An 18944-nucleotide genomic window follows, 5' to 3' on the forward strand; every position below is an offset into this window, starting at 1 on the left:
AACAGAACCACTGTGAGGATGGCGCAGGGCAGGTAGGGTTTCATTGTGTTGTAGCTAGGGCTAATACGACTGGCATGGTATTAGCATTTAACAATAAAAACAGTCAAAGTTGTTAGTCTTGCAAAAGTGTATCCTTTACTTCTATCACCAAGGCCATCTTACCTCATTCCTTACTCTTTGTTTACAACCTTTTGCATTTCAATCACCAATAATTAGTGCATGTTTGATTAATTCCTGGCTGAAGAAGACATTGTAAAATTATTTAATTTCTTCATCACTCGCTTTAGTGTCTGGGACACAAATTTGAATAATAGTTTTATTGACTGGATTTCTTTTTATGAAGCCAGAGATCAGAAATAGTATTGCACTTTAAGATAAATCTTGAAAAGTCCTTTTTGACAATGAATTTGACACTTTCTCTCTGAATCTATTATTCTCAGTAGAGTAAACCATATGACTGATTCAAAATGGCAATACCAATCCATTTCGTTACTAATGACCAAGATATCTATCTTTATTTGTATTTCTATTTCCACAACTTCTAATATTCTTACATTCATACTTCACACATTCCAAGCTCCAGTTATTGACAGGTGTTTTCAGCTGTTTCTTCTCCTATTCAATCATGCTCCATGATCAAACCAAGATCCTAAAGCCATAACTTCATTCACGTCATCATGGTCGACTCCACCGTGAGAAGGCATGCTCTGAGTGCCTTCCAACCCGAGGGACTTACCTTCTGACGCTGCGTCTGACAATGCTCTCACGCTGATCGTCAGGTTTCCGGTATCTGGCCATGTGCAGCTGCTATTCATGAGATGCTCAATGGCTAATTCCTCAGAAGTACACAGCTTACTCCTTCTTCATAGACCCTTCTTACTCTGGAAGCTCTGCTGAAGCGTGCTCATTTATATTTGGAATAGCCGTGGCATCGCTTCCCGTGTCACTGCAACACACAAGCCACCAAATTATGACAAATGGTGTAGTCAAACGATAGGCAGGTTTATAAAGGGAACAATAACAGCTTTGATCTAGACACATCTTAGACTCATCAACCGTATAAGATCAAAAGTCGGCATTTACCCCAGGACAAAGATCCGAGGGTTAGGGGGAAATGAGCCATGGAAACAGGAAGCACAGGGTGGACACTGACACATCGAGGGAATTGTGATTGTTGAGAGGAAATCAAGATGTGCGAAGGAGTGACTGTAAGACTGGACTACCTATTCTGTATACATTCCCCCAAGTCAAATTAAAAAGTTGAAAATAAAGTATAGATGATTCCGGAGCCCTAGGGGTCCAGTGGTACAGCACTGGGCTTCTCTTCTAAGGAAAAGCAAATCAAACCCAGCACATTTTCAGAAAAGATGTAGCCATCAGCCATCTAGTGTGCGTCTAAGAAGACTCTATGGGGCAATTCCCCTCTGTGCTACAGGGTCACTGTGAGTCAGAATCCACTGCGGAACACACAATAAAGACACCGCGATGGGGCAACTATTAACTATTCAAGCCAGAACTTGCAGGAAGCTAGTGACTATTCCTAATTTGTACAATCCTAGCAAAATAAATAGTAATACTAGGTTTATACATTTTAGGTACCTGCATCTCCAACAGTTTAGACATTTAGAATCAGGAATTTTCTGAGTTGCCATTATGGTCATTATAAAGATCCAGAAAATGTGGCTTAGAACCGATTTACATCAGAGACAATATTAGTGGGGCTAAGTGGCTATGTGGGTCCAGGTGCCGTAACTCTTCAAACATTTTATATCTTGATTTTATAAGCTAGCACTTCAGTTTATTATGTTCAGTGATTTATGGACACTAAGCTCTCTCCAATATTAGGACAAATGTTTTTAACCTTTCACATACCACTGTGTATCTTGATTTTTTTGGGTGGTCACTGGGTGCTGCCGAGCTAGTTTCTGCTCAGAGCGTCCCTATATGTCACAGGACCAAAACAGCTCAGCCCTGTGCCCTCCTCCTGGCTATGGTTGTGCGGGAGCCACTGGGGCAGCCACTGGGTCCTCCATGTCCTGTAGGGGCTTCCTCTGTTCTGATGCCCTGCTGTTTTACCAAGTCTGCGGTCCGGGCACAGCGTTACTATGAGAGCAGAGCAGCACCCATTTCTTCTGTTTACAAAGCTTACCCGGCCCCGCTGAGCGCCCGATTGTTATAGAAGTGACATCGGCTCCCTGAAGCCGGCGCCTGGACCACTGGCATTATCAGTACCGACTAGAAAGATGCACGGGATTCATATGGCTACAAAGTTTACAGATGTCCCCAACACGTAACTACTGTGGCTTCTCCCCCCTGCTCACTACCTGAAATGCTTGGGGCTCTCTATCAGAGACACCTTCCCAGCTGGGCTCCTGCTCTGTTCCTGCCCGAAGCAGCAGCTATGGCACCAGTGCCTATTAGCTCTTTCTCGTCACTCTGTTGTAGTTAGTGTATTAAATCTAATTTTCTCTGCCTTTCTGTAATAGCGGCTCTCGTGGTCTCTTATACCTTTTAAGTGAGCTAATTCTCTGGCTCTAGGTAAAGGGTGAGCTCTAACGTTACTTTATCTAGCTACCCTAAAGCCCTTCCGCCTCATTTCCTGTTTCCTACAAACTTCACCTCCCTCGATAAATCTGTTGATTAAAGGTCTTGCTCTGTAACCTTGTCTCTGAAAGTCCTAACACCAACAATGATAGTCGATTCTGGGGCTGGTCTGCGGTACATTCAAATACGAAGCAAATAAAGGTGTCTACATCAGGATAAGAACCAGGGGCAATGCTATGCAAAGACTGTGACGATATTGCAAGAGAACTATTCAGGGCAGACCTAGGATACATGTGAATAAAATTTACCAAAAGAAATACAAAACACTCCTAAATTTGAAAACACCATCTCCAAATCATGTCCAAAATATACTTTTTTTGTGAAACCAAAACACCACTAGGGGCTTCAAAAGTTAATGGAAAGATAGTGCAGGGACCAGGCCCACAGTCAAATGGTCCTTTGGAGCTGTGTGCGGAATTATTGAAAATTAAGAAGACAGGCAGAGCACAGGGGACTAATTTCCATTCTCACGGGAAGAGAGAAGAGTCCAGTTTATTCAGCAATAGGGTTTTATAGGTCTGAGGCCTGCAAGCCTCTTGCTACATGCGCACAAAACATGGGCCATGCGTTAATCTTGAATATCCCAATCCCACAAGGGGAATATCTCAAAGGCAACACCAGGTATTCGAGGGACAAAAGGTGTGCTAATCTCTCCTAAGGACATGGTGCAAAGGACACAAGTATTCTGAGAGATAGGCATCTTTTAGGTATGTGAGGATCCAGGCCTACTAGGACAAAGCTTTCAATGGGATGTGGAGAAACATCCTTTCTGGAATCTGTGCATTGCAAACTTTCCCCCAAACATCAGACTGTAGAGGTTGCCTCACGCTCGGGCTGGCGAGTCAAGCCCTGTGGGCACAAGTGGGAGCAGGCCACATACACTTTCTTCCAGGTCTTAAAAGATTATGGATTAAAAGATAATGGCTTGCTTCCAGAAACGTTTTGAAACCTCCTTGAATGGGCTACTTTAATTTCATAAACATTTTATCCAATTATTTACAGCAAAACGAATGAATAAAATGCCTTTCATTTCTTAAAGAATAGGTCCATGCTTTCCTGTGCTTATTAAACTACATGTAGACTCTAAAAATTATAGTTGTTATGACTATACATCTTAAATAATCACGGTCTGAAAAAAGAGTTTAACATTCTCATCTTTCATACAGAATTTACATTATAAAGATTTCATAGAGAATTTTGGGGACTATCCAGTGAATATCAATATCTTTGTTCATATATATGCGTGTATTGGTCTAATAATAAATCTGCTGTATTTATATGAGTAGATGATGTCATACAATCCTATTGCATTGCTCTATGGCGAACAGCAGGCTAGAGGAAAGCCATGCTTTTTCATTCCTTCGCGTTTAACATGGCAGAGATCGGACTCTCAAGAGTTACAAGCTAATTGTATTCTTCTTTAGATGTTTTATCCACAAAAAAGATTGCATTACAGATTAATGCTAATTTTATTTGTTTGGTTTATTTGTATGGATAATAAGAAAAAATTGCTCTAGAGTAAATTTCTCTACACTCCTTACTGGGCTCTTGTCAGAGTGGCCCCTTGATTTGTCACACCCGATGAAGTGCTTTCTGCGATGTTTGGTGACTCCCAACAACGGCCAAGTGGCGTTTGGGAACACCATATGCTTTCTTGCCTTCATGCCTTGAAAAGCAGTACATGTTTCCCGTCTAGTCTAGATCCTTCTGAAATTGCTTAATAATGCCTTAAGTCCATTGTTTCAGTAGACTTTTCTCAGTAGCTGGCACTCGGCAATTTATCGTCCTCAACACACCCAACACAATGTGTAGTCCTAGGAACTTTATGTTATTTTCTATTAAAATTGATTAAGTGCTCCCAACTGATATGGATACAAAGAACATTGTAACTGAGGCCTACATTCCTGTTCTAGGAGGTAATCGCCTAAATAGTCTTTACTTTTATATTGTTTTGTAGGATTAAACTGATTATCATATGAAGCCCAGTCCTGCATTGTAACTCACTTTTCAGTGAGTAGGTCAAATCAATGGGCCATTTGAAAAAGAAGGAAATGAGTAATAAGGACGATTCGGGTAAATCTACTGTCAAATAACTTATTTTCTCTTTTCTAAAATTTCCTTTGTTGATCTTTATTTTTACAAATGAGTTAAACAATGGAGACAGGACTGCAAACATTAAGACAGTTATCTTCTATTAGTAGCCTCAATACTATTGATTTTTTAATTCAGTAATATTAGTAAGTAAATAAATAAATGGGATAAATCATCATTTGGATATATTAATAAATTAATTAGCATCAAGATCATACACATAAACCTGCATTACAATTCCTGATGGTCAATTACTATATTGTATTTTAAATATATACATATTCCAGAATATTGTGAATATATAAATAGTAAAAAAAGAAATCAATTTTATTCAAGGATAACACCACTTTAGTCTAGGATATAATATCCAAGCCTTTCAATAGGGAAAAGTTTCCTGTATTTCCTGCTTCATTTTCTGTTTTGATTAGTCATTTCCTTTTTTGTTGTTGTTTCCTATTCATTTATTAACAAATCAATCAAGGTAATACTACCTGTCAGCAACTTTGAATTTGAATAAAGTTATTCAGCTATTTTCACCCCTAGTGTCTGGATTTATCTAGCCATTATATTCATGAGGAATCCTATGCAAATTTATATGACAAATAAAGTATGGAAAAATACTCTTTTAAAGTATATGGAATATTCAGGAATTTGCAGTTCAGCCTTGCACAGGGGTCAGGGGTCAGGCTACTCCTCTCTGTGTTGTGTCAATGGTAGCACACGTGCTGCAGACGCCAGCGCTGCTTTCAATGATAAAGAACTGCACAGGGACAAATAACTTGTCCAAAGTCCAATATTAAGTGGGTACTGTGGCATGATTTAGTATTAATGTTTTCTTTCAGACCTCTGTTCTATTATATAAAATTTCCTCTATGCCTTTAAAACTAAAGTTCATATAATTTAAACAAATATTTGATGATCATTTCCTAAGAAACGCATTTCATATTTAAAGGAAATATTAGAAATGTGAATACCATGCCTTAGCAAATGACTTTCTAAGTAGTGGTGGAAGTAGCTGCTGTCAGTAGTGATGTATTTAACAACCTTTTGCTAAAGGGCATCTGTAATTTCAATCAGCTGGTTAGCTTTCTGGGCTCCTTTGCCTCAGTCTTGCTTCTCAGCACTGAAAGAATTCACACAGCAGAAACACTTTTGTAATCCAAGTAACTTTGATTAGGGAAAGCGAAGTGTCGGGTAGTTTCAGAGTAAGTGTGTGAGGTCACATGGTAGCGGGCTGTGGGAGAGTTCACGACCAAAAATGACTACTTGATAGGCCAATGCCTCTATTTTTATGAATTAATGTATTTATATATGCGCACGTGTATGCTTACACCTCTATCCATAGCTCTGCTTTCTAGATCTTTCCTGTTTCCTTTTACCTTCTTCCTGCCCCACCATCACACTCACCCATCTTCCTCCTCTTAGTAATTCCTCTCAGCTAGATTGCTGTTGCTCCAGCACCCAGAAGATCGCTACATCCTCCTCCTTGTTGATTTACTTCCTTAGTTACTCCTGTTTATGGTGTTATTTACTCACTGCTCCCTTCCCCCCACCTCCTTCTCCCTCCACCCCACCGTGCCCCCAAGCCCTTCTGGGGCTGTCAGTCCTGTTGCTTTCTCCTCAAGCTTGCTTCCCATGCCTATCCTATGTAAGCAGGCAAACCAACAATAACAGAGTCCAAACAAAAGATTGAATAAAAAGAGAAAACAAAATGAAGATAATAACTAGCACACAAATAAACAAAAAAGCATACAGAGTTCCAGGTCTGTCTGCTGACTTTTATGACCTTCTCCCCACTGGTCCTGGGGGAATTCAGGAATCACCCTCCTAGCCTGAAGTCTCTCTTGTGACTTCTCCAGGGCTTTGTTATGTATATATGTGTATATGTGTATGTGTGTATGTGTGTATGTGTGTATATGTGTGTGTGTATATGTGTGTGTATATGTGTGTATGTATACATATATATATATGTATATATATATATATATTAGGCAATACATTGAGGTAGTATATGGATTTAGGGACTCTGATCAGGCCCTCCCTTAATGAAAGAACACTTAATTCTAACAACCTGGCATTCTGTGATGCTCACCCTTCAGCACAATCGCTGAGACAAAAGGGTACATAAGCCAATGTGATGAAGAAAGCAGATGGTGCCCGTTTATCAAAAGATTTAACATTTGGGGTCTTAAAGGCTTGAAGTTAAACAAGCGGCCATCTAGCAGAGAAGCAACAAGCCCTCATGGAAGAAACACAACAGCCTATGTGATCATGAGGTGTCATTAGGACCAGGTAAGTGGCATTAGAAGACCCATAACAAACAAACAACAAAAAGAAAACATTGTTGAGAATGAGCAGGGTTGAAGCAGACCCCAAACCCATCTGTACACCGTGAGACATCCCCTCACAGAAGGGTCACAAGGAAAGGTTAAATCAACCAGGGTGCAATATCGCACTGATCAAGCACACAATGTTTCTCTGGCTCCTTGAGACTTCCTCACTCCCACTATCATGACCCACCTTTCACTGCGGGCTAGACCAGAACATGAGCACAGTCACAGATAAAAGATAAAAGCTCACAATACACAGAATCCAGGAACAGGAAAGGAAGTGGTGATACCAGGAGGGTAGGGGGAAGGTGGGGAGAGAAGGGAAGAGGGAACTGATCACAATGATTAACACATAACCCACCCCACCCCCACCCCACTCTGAGGGGACGAACAAAGAAACCATGAGGGAGAAAAAGGTTGGTGAAAAATATGAAAATAATTTATAATTTATCAAGGGGTCATGAGGCTTGGGGGTGGGGGGTTAGGGAGAGGAGCTGATACCAAAGGCTCAATAGAAAATAAATGTCGTCTAGAAAAGGATGATGGCAACATATGTACAAACATGCTTGATACAATTGACGTATAGAGTGTTATAAGAGCTGTAAGAGCCCCCAATAAAATGATCTTTTAATTTAAAAAAAGAAAAAAGAAAATAGCCACTTCACGGCTAGCATGAAACACGGAAAAATGGCTGGAAAGTGGAGTCCCGGAACCAAAAATGGAAAATATCTTGGGGGAGAGAGGGATAGAGGGTGCATGCCCCATGCCCACTGGGCACAAGGGAGAAACCCCAGCCTCCAACCTGCAAGAGGGCAACTTGAGAGAAGGGCATGGTTTGCCCTCAGTCTGCTCTTCCTCCCCTCCTGTCCCCACTGGCTGTGGCAGCATGGCTGAGGGTATTGGCCAAGCTTAGTGGCTGAGCTCAGGTGCTCACGTGTGATGGGATGACACTGGTGCCTAGTGTGGGTGGGCCCAGGTTGAGTTCCACCTGGGCCTCGGTGACCCGGGTCTGACACAGTCAGCTGTGGATTGTTCACAAAGGTGTGTAATGTGTGCCTGGTTTCTTGCAACCCCGTTATGGTGGCACGGTCAGCACAAGCATTTGGTGGAAACCCTCCTCCCCCTTTATCCCTAACCTTTCCACCCTTCAATCTCAGGAGCCCTGCTTCACTTAAAAAAATAATCACAGGCCTCATAATTCATTTTTGTCTGATACAGAGAAAGCATTATTAATTTATTGAGGGTAAGAATCCTGAAACGCCCCTTTGGAAATTATATCCACCTGCTTTTACTCTACAAATTGGTGAGTATGCTTCAATGTTCTGTGTTGTTGAAGGCTAGAAACAGCGCACTGCAGGAACCCAAGCGAAGAGCAAATGTTGAGAATGATGAGGGCAATGAATGTACAAGTGTGCTTTACACAATTGATGTATGTATGCAATGTGATAAGAGTTGTATGAGCCCCTAATAAAAGGATTAAAAATTAAATAAAAAAGAAAAACAGTATACTATGGAAAAGAAACCCAGTTAGGGAACTAGAGCTCTTGGCTTCTAATCCAGATTGTACCTCTCCCTAGGTGAAACACCCAGGGATCCTTACATAAAATAATTGGGTCTCTACACCTGCAAAAAAAGGAGGCTAGTCTCCTGGGAGCAAAGAGGAGAAAGTGGTCATTTCATCATGTCCATTCGTCTCGGGATGCATGAGGAATTTCACCTCCAGTAATTGTTAGTTGTTTATCTGTATCAGACTCAGGATGACTGTATCAGACTATATCATATGACTGAATCAGACTCAGGATGACTGAAGATTTATACTAAGTTATTCTCCCCCACTTTTAAAATTGTTATTGAATATAGCTCTTCATAAAGAGAAGGCATGGAAAGAGTGTAGAACTAAGAAGAATTGAAAAAACATGAATCTCAAGTAAGACATACTGAGAACATGTGTTAAAGATACATCATTCCTGGACAAGTATGGGTTTAATTATAAAATAAAAAACAGGCACTATTGTTTCCAGATAGAAGTAAACAGGTAATCTACAGGGATTCAAAAAGAACATCAAGAATAATCAATTCCTTACCAGCAACATTGAGTTAGAACAAAACTCTACAGATTATTTCACGTTTAGTGAATATATATTTTTAGGTAATATACCCAGGAGAAATCCACAGATGGATGAGGAAAGAAGTGTACATAGGTCTAAAGGTTAGTCCATATTAGTTGATGTCTTCACCATGTTCATGTGAAAAATATGTTTTCTCTTTGCAGTAATGACAGGGAATATTTTAATATTTTATATATGAGAAAAACAATGTAAAACTTTCTGTGTAGTATGATCTGAGTTCAGTAAAATAAATGCTTTAATATAAGAATATATACACATATACTCATATGTGTAGTATATCAAACTATCCAAAGGAGCTTCAAAAAATTTATGAAATGTTTCCATTTTGCAATCATTACTACATTTTGCATTTTGCAATCATTACTACAATACACTTTCTAACATTTCCTTCTTTTGTGCTGCTTGTTGTCAGTTCCCACTTCCCCCTTAACCACTCCTGTCACACCCCGAGGAAACTATTAATCCACTTGCCATCTCGACATATTTACCGTACACAGGAAGACACCCAAAATAAAAACAGAAAGCAACACAATCCCAACAGCAGTGACAAAATAAAAACAGAAAAACCTAAATTGAAAAGAGAGCAGAAAATATTAAAGACTGGAAAAAATTAAATGGGCCAAAAAGTGATGTAAAATGATAAGGCAGTGCACTGTAACATGACTTCTGCAATAAACCACTTTAAAACGCACTGTCTGGAACCAAGACTATTCACAGCCCTGATCTACGGTCAGAGGAGAGTCTCCAGAGGCTTAATCCACTTGGAAATCCCACAAATGGATTTTAGACTTTCCCTATCATCCATCTGCAAACTTTCTGTCATCCGTTTGCAGGCTTTAGCTCACATAGGCTGATGCGCTTCCTCCATGCAGACTTAGACTTGGTTGATGCTGCACTTAGATCGGTGCTTGTTTTCAGACAAGCCTTAAAGACCCCAGAGACACTTCTTTCTGATAATCAGGCATCATCTGATTTATTCACATTTTGCTCGAGAACCCATGTATTTAGTGAAGGCAAGTATTGAGTAGGGCCATTTCACAAGAATGGATTTGTCTTAGATTTTGGCTACAATGAAGTGTGAGCTCAAAAAACATTCCTATATTTATGGTTTATATATGTCCATGGTTCACAGTAGAAGAGCCTCCCATTTTCTCTCTCTCTCTCTCTCTCTTCTTCTCTGAAGTGTCATTTATTTATTTCTGAAGTGCTTTAAGTAATATTTTTATTGACATATCTTGCCCATTCCAACATGTCCCTTCCCTTCCCTTCCCATGCAGTTCAGTTGTTCAGTCCCATCGGGTGGCTCTATACAATCATCAAGGCTGTCACTTCCTCCCCCCTCCCCCACCTTACTGACCATACCTCAGGGAACCCTTACTCCTGTCAGTCAGTGTCTCTGAGGGTCATCTATCTTGACTACCATGTACCAGTGATCTTAACTGTACAAATGCACATACAGAAGTCTAACATGATCAATGAGGTACATCATGTGCGGACCATAATAGTGAGGGAAGGAAATCTCAAAGGCTAGTTAGGGGGTTCTTCAGTGCCACACTGCACCCTGGATTAATCCTCCATTCCATGTGGCACTTCTAAGAGGGATTGTCCAAATGCCTTGCTGGTGGATTTGGGGTCTCCACTACCTCCACTCCTCTTTATAGCAATTTGGGTGCATGAACTTCTGATACCTCTTCCTTTCAACACCTCAAGGACACGCAGCCTGCTGTGCTTCTGTCATATGGGTTCTGAGAGATCTCCTCATTTTATTGGAGAACATTATAAATCATCCCCATGTGGTGTATGGTAATTTTACTGATAATATAATTAATTTAGCCAACGGCATGGCATTTTAAAACCCGAGAAAAGGAATGTATACCTGTATATCAAACCAAACTCACTACCATGGAGTTGCTCATGCCAATTCATAGCAAGCCCACAAGACAGGGTACAACTGCCCAAGTGAGTTTATGAGAATGCCACCCTTTAAGAGGGTAAAAGCAGACTTTCTCCCAAGGAGTGGCTGGTGGTTTTGAACTTCTAACCTTGCAGCTGGCAGCTCAACATGTAAAAACTATACCTACAGCTTTTTAGGCCAAAAACCCACCAATTTTTATTTGTGCAGATTTAAATCTTAAGTGATTGTATATTATTTAGACAAACCATAAGGTTTGGAGATAAGACAAAACTTTCAACAACACTGATTTTCAAAGGCAGAGCAATGCGTGTTAGACAGACACACGTCATAAAAAGCAAAGAGAGCATGAAAACACTGAATAAATGATAGCCTCACGCCACTATGCATTGGACATTCACAAAGCAAGATATGAACTAGAATCAAAGTCCAATGATCTCTAAATCCATTACTTTAGGAGAGAAGTTACTTGCTCTTCTCATACTTGGGTGTAAACTTTTATCAGGTGACATAAGGCAAAATCCAGTTCACCTGGTGGGGTTTTCAAATACCCTGCGGTGTGACTTCTGAAGAAGGGTGTACACCTCAAAAGGATAGAGTCTAAGGTCTCAATTGTCTATGGCACATGGCCTAAGTCACCAGGGACTGGACGGAAACAAGGTCAAAAGTGTCCAATTAGGAACAAAATACTAAGACCCCTTAGGCGTCTATATAAGTAATGTTAATTACTAATGACCGCTTGCCCCACAAATTTACTCATCAACAGAAGTAATTACCTTCTCTGGTTCAGACGAAGACCTTCCCTGCACTTGACTTGAATGTCCAGTGAGGTGCAAGTGGTGGTGACATAATTCCCTGTCAAATTGAAGTGAAGGGGTGGATCTAGTCTGTCAGTCAGGCCACAGCCTGATGGCATCTCCTGGTAGGTGTGATCTTCTCATGAGGAGGATCCAGGGAACGTCCTCTTTCTCTCTGCTTCCCGAGCCATGTGGTTGAGACCTCCTATAGCCTTGTGTTGCTTCCACTGCCCTTGGATCCACAAGTCTCTGCACGTGATCTTCCTGCATTCTGCATCATTGCCTGTAGCTGCAGGAGTAAAAGAGGGATTTGTGGACTAGTATTGGAGCTATGGACTACTATAAGACTTATGGACTTGATGAACTGTGCTGGAATGTTTTCCTGATATATGTCCTTGATATAAAGCTCTCTCTCTCTCTCTCTACTGACCAGACACATGGAACTATGCTAGTGCCCTGAGCTGGAGAAGTCACGTGAAAAAGACCCCTACCAGCGCTGAGATGCTCACACCACCACTGTATCCACATGCCTTCCCAACTGGCCTGTGATTTTCCTGTATTCGGCATCATTGCATGTTTCATGAGTTTGAAGAGGACTTTATACATTGGTAACAGACATGTGGCTAAGATCAGACTTGTGGACTTGATCTGGACTGGGCTGGGATAGTTTTTCAATATTCAATTGCTCTTGTATATAAAGTTCTTCTTATACACGTGTTTGAGTGCCTCTGGATTAATCATATCTCTAGTCAACCTGAACTAACACAATAGTGAGGCCTTTTATCTCAAAGACGTGTGTGTGGGTTTGCAGCACCCAGGGACATGGTCTCTATTGCTTTTATTGCTGGTAGGTGCCACAAAATCCATTTTGACTTAGAGTGGCCCCAAACAACAGAGTAGGACTGCCCTATAGGCTTTCCTTGTCTGTGAACTTACAAAAACAGGTTCGCCAGCCTTTTTCCTATGGAGCACCTGAGTGCGCTTGAATTAGCAACCTTTCAGTTAACAGCTGAGTGCTTCTCTCTCTAGGTTGTCCCAAACAAGCTCATCTACTTGCTGCAAGTTCACACTTGTTGATTCGTAGGCAACTCAGAATTTCAAAGATTTCCTCTCAGCTCAGTGAAAGGCTCCCCTCTAAGTCACCACTTCCCAAGAGAAATGTGCTTCTCCCTGAGCGCCCTTAGGTGCTATTGAGTCATTTTCACTTGGGCCACCCTGTCTGTGTCCACAGAAGGGACCTGCTCCGGCCTCACACTTGTTTTGATGCCTGAGCCCACGGTTGTGGACTTGGCACCAATCCAGCGTATTGAGGGCCTCCTTTTGTGTTCACCAGGGCTGTGGATCTCCAGGAGGACGGACTTTGCTTTGTGCTCAAAGCTTGTTGGAAAAACAAACACCCTTCTCTTTTTGTTCCCTTTCTTACAGCAGAGTTTCATGGACCCTTCTATGTAATAGCTGGCTTTCAGAATTGCTTGAATGGGAAAAAGCATAGTATCAAAAATGTGATGAATACCATTCAATGTATGTATTCATGCAAATACAGTCTGTATTATTTTTGAATGTGGACTTTGTGCACATGTCTCCTGCGGGTGACAGTAATTGTTTAGCACTCTGTCTCCTCCAGAGTTGATTACCCAAGGACTGGGGTTATAGTTCGAAGACTTCCGCACACACGGCAATGCTTTTATTAGTTCATCCTACCATTTCGAAAGCAGTTAATAGCTATGATCTGGCCCTTGGTGGCGCTGTAGTGTAGAAGGTCATCTTGATCATTATTCCCAGACCCCAGAGCTACACATCCATCACCACTCAGGCTTTCTTTTTTAAAAGCATTGCTGAAGAACCCTTTACTTTTCCATTTTTATGCTTAGCATGGGAGCAGTCAAAGCGATACGCAAGCTGGAAGTCGTCGGTCCCTGGCTATCATTTCTAACTATAAACCGTGTCAATAGTGTTACATTTCCTGTTGGCCAGAAGCGAGAGAATGATCAGAGCAGTCACTTATGTGATGAAATATAGCTATATCGTTGAATAAAATACAGCTATGGGAAGTTAAATAAACCTAGAGTAAGCCTACCATGTGTGATATAAACATACAACCTGTAAGTGGTTTGCTTGTTAATGCAAAGAGTGATTCAAATCTAAAATGCTGAGGCTGGTACTGATAAAAATCCAAAGGCAAAATGTCTAGACGTGGGTTTTGAAAGGAAGATAGCTATGTCTCCTTAAGTGTGTTTTAATTATGGCAATATAAAGTATGGAAATTGTCCTGGTTTCATTTTCATAGTTTATTGCACCACACCCCATCATTGTTGTCTTTCTTCATACAGATTATGTGTACTTACTGATGGATAATTCATAATTTACATTCCAATTGATGCTGAAAAGCATGTAATTCTTTTTTAAACTATTTTTTGTTATACCACAGAGGTAATAATTTCTTAGCAATGCTTAATTTTTCAATATCCCAAAATAAGTCATCTCTACTCTATAGTTTGTGTTATTCTGGGCACTTTAGAGAAACAAATCCAGAGAAACTCATATGTATAAGAGAGAGTTTTATATAAAGGTTAAGTGAGCATCAAGAAATCATCCCAACCCAATGCTGCCCAGGCCCACAAGTCTAACATTAACACATTAACCCATCTGTCCAACACCAGTCCACAAAGTCCTCCTCCATCTCACAAAACACACTATGACCAACTGCAGGAGGAAAACTGAATCAGTGAACCTGTAAGCATCTCAGCGCTGGCAGGGGTCTCCACATGGCTGCTCCAGCACCTAGGGCTGCATCAGGGTAGGTCCATGTGGAAGTCAGCCTTGCAGGCTGAAGCAGGGACCTGGCTAAGGCAGCTGCACCCTGGTCCGACCATCAGAAAGCCAACGACCCGAGAACTAAAAAGGCGAGGCTCACCGAGCCATTTAGCCCTCCTCCCTTCAATTAACCCCACATGTGTTTATCGACCAGGTTGGCACAATCAACTAACTACCTCACCGTTACAGTAACCACATAAAGTTCACATTCTCATTAACCCATGAAAATCTTATTTCCCAAGGAAAGTTTTGTTACTATTTATCTTCCTCACAACATCACTAAAGCATAGTCCCCACTTTCACCCAAATGGAGCCTGGCAGTCTTCAAGTCTCCCTGCAGCCATTGTCTCAAGTGCTCCTTTAATATTGAGCCCAAGGTTACTTTGAATATTAAAGCATTATACTGTGATTTGGAGAAAAGGTAGACATGATGTTCTACTTCTAATAATCAATCATTGTAAATCCTGGGGTCTCAATAATGTGATTCCCAGTCATTCTTGGGATGGCTCATGCCTAGACAACATTCCACTGTGTTGTGCATGCAGTTGCCATGAGTAGGAAATGACTTAAGAGCAACCAAAACCCAACAATGTGATGGGGCTTGAATCACTCCACATATTTAACTTGTCAGTAATCTATGTTCCTGGAAATGACACACAAGGGGGTACCCAAAAGAACCCAGATTTGCGCTGGGCCGAGCAGAGCTTTCGTAATACAGTTTTTCCCACTAGGAGAGCACTGAGCAGCTCGCTCTGAGTCAGTGCACGCACTCGTGTCACCTGGGAAGGTTCTCTCTGGTCACAGTGAAGTTTTCCATCAAATAGTTTCACTCAGACCTCGTTTGTCGTGATGACCAATTTAAGAGACATGCATGCAGCTGCGAAACTTTGTGTCCTCCTCCGAACAGATGCCACAGCAACAGTTGCGATGTTGAACACAGCTCACAAGGACAGCACTGGGGGAGGGGGGGCCCTCAAGTGTATGAGTAGTTTCCTTGTTTCAAAAAGGCGAAATATTGACTTGATGAAAAACCTTGTTCTGGCTGTCTATCGACTTCCGAAACTGACAAAATGTTGACTTATAGTGCATTTGAGTTCTTCCTATCAGGTCACTTTAATCAAGCTTTCTATTTAGGGGTTCTGAAAAGATTGTTTACCAGTGTGTAACAAAAAAGGTCTGATTTGTGACAGCCAGGACCCTGGTTTGGACACCATGGCAATGCACCTGCTCACTGTAGCCATCTCAGTGAGCCAGTTTTTGGCAAAAACAAAACAAAACAAAAAAACAAACCAGCATACCTCTCTTGCTCCATACACCTTATTTATATGACATCACTTCATGCAACTTATTTCTGTTTCTGTGAATGAAGAGGGACATGCAAGGACAGCGATTTTACAACTTAGAAGAGATGAAGCAAATGAGGGAGGTGCTGTCAGCCATCCAAATAGATGAGTTGGAAAAATGTTTCCAAGAATGGAATTGCACATTTGACAAATGTATTAAGTGTAATGGAGAGTGCTTTGAAGGTGATAAGGTTGTTTTGCAAATAAAATTTAAATACATAGCTTTGATGAAAAAATATCCATTTGGGGGGATATGCCTTTGTAGCTCTGGGCTTTTTCACAAGATATGCAAGATCAAAAGAAAGCAGCTGAGCAGGAAGTTAGGAAAGGGTTGTAATGAAGACTGACTATATATTGTGTGTACGTGTAGATATGCGGGGGGTGGATAGATGATAGAAAGATGATATATATATAGAGTGATAGATAGATAGATAGATAGATAGATAGATAGATAGATAGATAGATAGATAGATAGATGACAGAGTTTCTGAAACTGTAAATGCTTATGGGAGTAGAAAGCCTGGTCTTTCTTCTGAGGAGCAGCTGGTAGTTTTGAACTGCAGATGTTGTGGTTAGCAGCCCAATGTGTATCCATGATGTCACCAGGACTCCTCAAGAGTGCGTGTGTGTATGTATATTTATTTATCTATACACATATTTTCACATTTATATACATATTTTCACGTATATATTTATCTTCACACACATACACACAGCTGACTGAATATAGATGCATGTGTGAGTGTGTGTGTGTGTGTATGTATAGCAATGGGATTCTAGGAGGAGCAAGGTCTCTGAAACTAGATCAAGCAGTGTCCTCATGTCTCACACGAAAGTATGAGAACCCGCTTTTCCAAACTCTTTACATGTTAATCACAAAACGATGAGTCCTAAGAATGAGGCGCCAATACAGAAAAGATATATTCCTTAGAAGGCATCCAACACGCTAGCTTGTTATTTCCTTAACCAGTGTTCATCTGGTCCATTTCCTGAGCATTGCTGCTCTGCTCTGCAGATATTCAGGAGGGAGAAATGGTTGCTTAATTGCCCAGAAGAATTTTCTAGAGATGCTTCAGACATAATAGCTTTCCTTCCTTGTCCCATGACCCATGAAAAACAAAACTATTCAAACTGAAAGTTGAACTGAAAATATTAGAATGGAATCTCTATCCAAAATAAAGTGCAAAATTGAAATAATTTGAACAAGCCAATACTTTCTCCCAAAATATGCCTATCATTTTTCATAGTTAAGTTTGAAGCTTTCTAGTTATTTGAGAAAGTGTAATTCAATTTTTTTCTGAACTTCATCATATGTGAACACCTTCAGCCCAAAGATCGAAATGCCAAACATGGTACCACCTGTTTTCCTCAGGCACTTCCTATCTCCATTTGTATCATTTTCTGAAGAGGCAGCCTCCTGCGCTGAAAGAGGTGCAGGCTTAGAGTGGAGTTACTTAGGTTAATTACTCTGTCACTAGCTGTCACTTTGCTTCTGGATAAGTCACCCCATTTCCTTGGAACTTCTATAGAAAATATGGACTGAATGTTCCAGGCTTCCAACTAATTCTGTGATTCTGTTTTGTTCCGTTAAAGAGAAAGTTTCTCAGAGCTTTGTTTCAATGCAGTATCTACCATGTAGGTCTCCATTACCACCTAGGTTGCTGACGATTCCTTTCAAGTGAGTCTGCTCAAAATCCAAAACAATGAAATGATCGCATCTCCTTTGAATTACCATTGTGCCATTGCATAGCAACAATAAAATGTACCTGACCCAACCTTGTATTTCAATGACGTCATCTGCATACCAAAGCTGGGCGGTGAGTACGCAAGCACAAAGAACAATCAATGCATTTGAATTACCCAGAGTGGTTTCAGATGCCAACTTTTTTGAGGTTGGCCAAGAAAAGGCAAAGGTGAAAATTTCTGAATGCCAACGACGAAAAAATTAATTCAAAATCAAACAATGAATCCGAGGTGTGTTGGCCAGCATCTCGCGACTCCACTGCACCTTGGTTCTGAAAGCACAAGCGCCCGGAATCAAAACACGATCAACAGAGTCAGATGCTGTGCTCTGAAGTCGTATAAAAGTCATTAGCAAAAGCCACACTTAACTTAGATACTTATTTTAATTCCTGTATGTCCAGGGTCACATCAAAATCTCTTGCATGAAAAAGGGTTCTCAAGTGGGAAACGTTTAAGAACCTCGGCATATGTGTCAGAATTGACTTGATCGCAAAGAGTGCAGGTCAAGGAGCATTAGTAACTGTAAATCTCAGAGTTTGGGAAAGACGTCTGGACTGGAAACAGCCGTTGTACTGACTCCCAAGGCACTGTGGGGGCTCAGAACCGAGGCTGCAGGGAAGTCCCACCATGATAACCATGAAACACCTCATATTCCTTACATGTTTGATCTTGAACCCAGAAACCTTTTACAACTACTAAATGTTGGGTCATCCCTACATCTAGTTACAACATCCCTGGGTCACGAACCCCAATTTTAAAAGCTATGCTTGGTTAACCAGAGCTCAGCAAATAAGAGGAAGACCTTAGCATGGTAGAATGCTACACAGGAAAGCTTCCAGGATGGCTCAGGACTAGCGCATTGTGTTGTTCGGTTGTGCATTGAGCCAGCACCAATTAAAGGTACCTAACAGCAGCAATTGCAGACTTTCCTAAACTCTGTCATTGCTTTGGAAGGTTTATAGAAGCATTTATTTCCCCCCACAGTACGTACGGAATTAGTCATTTGGGTAACATATACCTAAACAAGATTATTGTACTACAATTCACTTACTATGTCTCCCTATATATTTTTTCTGATGAGAGATTAGTAGTCAGAAAGTAGAGAAGTTTAACAACACGTGCATATAGGGAGTGATCCACAAAGAAGAAAGTGAACTGCCTCAAGACAACGTGCAGTAAAT

This window comes from Tenrec ecaudatus, chromosome 3 (genome assembly GCF_050624435.1).
Source record: "Tenrec ecaudatus isolate mTenEca1 chromosome 3, mTenEca1.hap1, whole genome shotgun sequence".
Classification (NCBI taxonomy): domain Eukaryota; kingdom Metazoa; phylum Chordata; class Mammalia; order Afrosoricida; family Tenrecidae; genus Tenrec; species Tenrec ecaudatus.